Genomic DNA, 4418 nt, shown 5'->3' on the forward strand with positions numbered 1-4418 from the left:
TAACAGCGAACTTCCTGGGTGTATGTCACATCCTAGAATGTTATTACTATCTGGTGCAATGACAAAGGAGGCCCTGGACATAGGTTGTTTTTGCCCAAACACACGACGTCGGCAAGTCCATTGCCAATGTTATTTTGAGTTGGTCCCATGGACAAGTCTCATTCTTGCACCACATTACAGAGAAATTTTCAATCTATCCAATTGTAGTAAAAACTGGTTTTCAGCCGAAAGTGGACATAACTGTTTATTGCACTAATGTCTTCAATTTCAGGTGCTTTGAGTGAGAACAAATGAAATTTGACCTAATCATGATTATTAAGAATATCAGTTGAAATACACTCCTGGAAATTGAAATAAGAACACCGTGAATTCATTGTCCCAGGAAGGGGAAACTTTATTGACACATTCCTGGGGTCAGATACATCACATGATCACACTGACAGAACCACAGGGACATAGACACAGGCAACAGAGCATGCACAATGTCGGCACTAGTACAGTGTATATCCACCTTTCGCAGCAATGCAGGCTGCTATTCTCCCATGGAGACGATCGTAGAGATGCTGGATGTAGTCCTGTGGAACGGCTTGCCATGCCATTTCCACCTGGCGCCTCAGTTGGACCAGCGTTCGTGCTGGACGTGCAGACCGCGTGAGACGACGCTTCATCCAGTCCCAAACATGCTCAACGGGGGACAGATCCGGAGATCTTGCTGGCCAGGGTAGTTGACTTACACCTTCTAGAGTACGTTAGGTGGCACGGGATACATGCGGACGTGCATTGTCCTGTTGGAACAGCAAGTTCCCTTGCCGGTCTAGGAATGGTAGAACGATGGGTTCGATGACGGTTTGGATGTACCGTGCACTATTCAGTGTCCCCTCGACGATCACCAGTGGTGTACGGCCAGTGTAGGAGATCGCTCCCCACACCATGATGCCGGGTGTTGGCCCTGTGTGCCTCGGTCGTATGCAGTCCTGATTGTGGCGCTCACCTGCACGGCGCCAAACACGCATACGACCATCATTGGCACCAAGGCAGAAGCGACTCTCATCGCTGAAGACGACACGTCTCCATTCGTCCCTCCATTCACGCCTGTCGCGACACCACTGGAGGCGGGCTGCACGATGTTGGGGCGTGAGCGGAAGTCGGCCTAACGGTGTGCGGGACCGTAGTCCAGCTTCATGGAGACGGTTGCGAATGGTCCTCGCCGATACCCCAGGAGCAACAGTGTCCCTAATTTGCTGGGAAGTGGCGGTGCGGTCCCCTACGGCACTGCGTAGGATCCTACGGTCTTGGCGTGCATCCGTGCGTCGCTGCGGTCCGGTCCCAGGTCGACGGGCACGTGCACCTTCCGCCGACCACTGGCGACAACATCGATGTACTGTGGAGACCTCACGCCCCACGTGTTGAGCTATTCGGCGGTACGTCCACCCGGCCTCCCGCATGCCCACTATACGCCCTCGCTCAAAGTCCGTCAACTGCACATACGGTTCACGTCCACGCTGTCGCGGCATGCTACCAGTGTTAAAGACTGCGATGGAGCTCCGTATGCCACGGCAAACTGGCTGACACTGACGGCGGCGGTGCACAAATGCTGCGCAGCTAGCGCCATTCAACGGCCAACACCGCGGTTCCTGGTGTGCCCGCTGTGCCGTGCGTGTGATCATTGCTTGTACAGCCCTCTCGCAGTGTCCGGAGCAAGTATGGTGGGTCTGACACACCGGTGTCAATGTGTTCTTTTTTCCATTTCCAGGAGTGTAGGTATACACTCGTGCTTGTAGCCAATCACTTTTATCTTTCCACTTCGCATTTTGGAGGACTACACTGAGGTGCTAACAGTCATAGGATGTCGTATCGGACCTCCTTTTGACCGGCGTAGTGCAGGAACTCGACGTGGCATGGACTCTTGAAAGTCCCTGCAGAAATATTGAGCCATGCTGCCCCTACAGCCATCCATAAATGCGACAGCGTTGCCGGTGAGGATTTTGTGCACGACCTATCGATTATGTCCCATAACTATCGATGGAATTTATGTCGGCGATCTGGGTGGCAAAATTATTCACTCGAATTGTCCAGAGTGTTCTTCAGACCCGTCACGAACAGCGCATTGTCATTTGAAAACGAAGTCCACAAATGGCTGCAAATGATCTCCAAGTAGCCGAACATAACACGATCCAGTCAATGATCGGTTCAGTTGGACCAAAGGACCCAGTCCATTCCAAGTAAACACAGCCCACGTCATTATGGAGCGGCTAGCAGTGTGCAAAGTGCCTTGTTGACAACTTTCGTCCATGGCTTCATGGGCTCTGCGACTTCCTCGAACCCCACTATCTGCCTTTACCAACTGAAACCGGCACTCACACGACCAGGCCGCGGTTTTCCAGTCATCACTATGCCACCGTGGCACAGTGGCCTTGCACAACTGCACAGCACATTCTAGCACGCCTCCCTTTTCAGTCCATATTCCCACTCACGCCTCAGCCCACGTGGTATTCCCCCTAAACTCGAACAGCATTGCACAGGTTCTCGAATTGTACAGGAACAGCACCTTCAGCATTGAGCGAATCGGGCGATACTGCTCGAAACCCAGACGTACGTCTTTGAATCAAATGAAGCTATATGGTTCCAGAGACCTTTTCAAGTCACAAACATCAGTGATGTATATGGTATAAGCAGACTGAAGCGATGACTGAAAATTCGTATCGAGGTCAGGATTCGAACCCAGGTCTCCTGCTCACTAGGCAGATGCACTAACCACTACGTCACCATGGTGCAGTGGCTTTGCACACCTGCACGGACTAGCCTAGCACGTCTCTCATTTCAATCCAAATTCCTTGATTCTAGTCGTCTCTGGAACCAAAAAGTTTCATTGATTAAAACGCAAGTGTGCCTGGGTCTCAGGCAGCATCCCCCGTTTCGTTCGATTCTGAGGTGCTATTCCAATACAACTCCAGAGCCTCTGCAATACTGTTAGAGTTTGGGGGCAACACCAAGTGGGCTGAGGCGTGAATAGGGTTGTTGTTTTTGGGGAAGGAGACCAGACAGCGAGGTCATCGGTCTCATCGGATTAGGGAAGGACGGGGAAGGAAGTCGGCCGTGCCCTTTGAAAGGAACCATCCCGGCATTTGCCTGGAGCGATTTGGGGAAATCACGAAAAACCTGAATCAGGATGGCCGGATGTGGGATTGAACCGTCGTCCTCCCGAATGCGTGAATAGGAATTTGGACTGAGTAGGGTAGCCGGCGCAGTTGTGCAAAGTCACTGTTCCAAGGTGGCGTTGTGGTTAGTGCATCTGCCTTGCGAGCAGGGGACCTGCGTTCGAATCACGGCCTAGGTAAGAATTTTCGTTCGTCGCTCTAGCCTCCACATACACATTATTGGCTTTGGACTTGTGAGAAGTTTAACCATATCTCTCAAGTCAAAGAGAGGTTGGCAACCTTTATTTACAAAATGGTTCAAATGGCTCTGAGCACTATGGGACTTAACTTCTGAGGTCATCAGTCCCCTAGAACTTAGAACTACTTAAACCTAACTAACCTAAGAACATCACACACATCCATGCCCGAGGCAGGATTCGAACCTGCGACCGTAGCGGTCGCGCGGTTCCAGACTGTAGCGCCTAGAACCGCTCGGCTACTACGGCCGGCCCTTTATTTACATGAGTAGCTGTGCAGAGCACAGAATTAATCCGAGACGGCCAGAAACACTTCTGATACAGTCCGCGGAAAAGTGCGTGGCGCGATCTGTGTCACACGCCGCACATAGCCAATAATTATATACTTACATGGACATGGTGTGTGTTCTTTAGGACATGTCCGAAGGAACACACACCATATCCATATAAGTGTATAGTTCTGGCTATACCGGCCATGACCGTCCTCTTCTGTGAGGATGCACACATATTCCCCGAACTCTTACGGGACTTGGTAAGAATGTCTTCCACGAGTAATGGTTGTGTTGGGTTGGGACACTACGAATGCAGTGTATGGACATACAAGGTGAGAATGTGGACCTCGCGGGAGGCGTGTGCGAGAGAGTCCCTGCAGTCGCACTATCCTCTGTGCCCTCGGTGGCTCAGATGGATAGAGCGTCTGCCATGTAAGCAGGAGATCCTGGGTTCGAGTCCCAGTCGGGGTACACATTTTCACCTCTCCCCGTTGATATATATCAACGCCCGTCAGCGGCTGAAGGTTATTAATATATAATTCTAATTTAGCCAATAATTGGCGAATTCTGGCTGTGGCCACAGAGAGTGACTTCGCGCGGCGCCACGGGCGCTCCGAGGCACGGACAAGAGGAACGTTTCAGTACAGCTGTATGACTCTAACAATTTGCCCACGGAAGTGAAATGTCTGACAGAGAGACAAAGTGTTTTCCTGGGTAGTTTAAAGCTGTCTCTTTAATAAGTCCTTCTAGAC

General features: G+C 51.2%; 1 non-coding gene across 1 annotated transcript; it reads left to right on the forward strand.

The window, feature by feature from the left end:
* The first annotated feature begins 4062 nt into the window (after nt 1–4062).
* Trnat-ugu (transfer RNA threonine (anticodon UGU)) lies at nt 4063–4137 on the forward strand. Its single transcript has one exon. It is a non-coding gene; the product is annotated as a tRNA-Thr (tRNA).
* Nucleotides 4138–4418: the final 281 nt, after the last annotated feature.

The sequence above is a fragment of the Schistocerca serialis genome, chromosome 4, assembly GCF_023864345.2.
Source record: "Schistocerca serialis cubense isolate TAMUIC-IGC-003099 chromosome 4, iqSchSeri2.2, whole genome shotgun sequence".
Lineage (NCBI taxonomy): Eukaryota > Metazoa > Arthropoda > Insecta > Orthoptera > Acrididae > Schistocerca > Schistocerca serialis.